Below are 559 nucleotides of genomic sequence, written 5' to 3' on the forward strand. Positions count from 1 at the left end.
TATATATATATATATATATAAAAAGCAGAATTTGAATTAGAATTTGAATTTCTAACATTTATTTAGACATACGAAGGAGTTAACTATTCGACCAAATCCAAATTGATTATATTATTAGCAATTATGAGTTAAGCTCAATTTTGGTCTTTGAGATTAACGAGTTGTATTGTTTTAGTCCTTAATTTCTCAATTGTTACAATTTGATCTCTTAAATTTAAAAAAGTGCACAAATATAGTCCTCATGTATTTTCTGTTGCCCCGAACTCAATGCCATTAGTGACGTGGCTCAAGTATTGTTGTGATGCTAGACATATTAAAACGAATCTATACGCGTTTTGACGCTAAAAGACACTAAATGATGACGTTTGAGGGTTTGAACAATACTAAAATGTTATACCTTTCTCTTTTGAACCGTTAATTCTCAAACGACATCATTTAATATCTTCTTTAGCATCAAAATGCGTATAACATCGTTTTAATATATCAAATATGATAAGATTTGAATCACGTCACTAACAGTATTGAACTCTAATAACGAAAAGAATATACAAAAAATTAT

Source organism: Arachis ipaensis, chromosome B04 (genome assembly GCF_000816755.2).
Source record: "Arachis ipaensis cultivar K30076 chromosome B04, Araip1.1, whole genome shotgun sequence".
Classification (NCBI taxonomy): domain Eukaryota; kingdom Viridiplantae; phylum Streptophyta; class Magnoliopsida; order Fabales; family Fabaceae; genus Arachis; species Arachis ipaensis.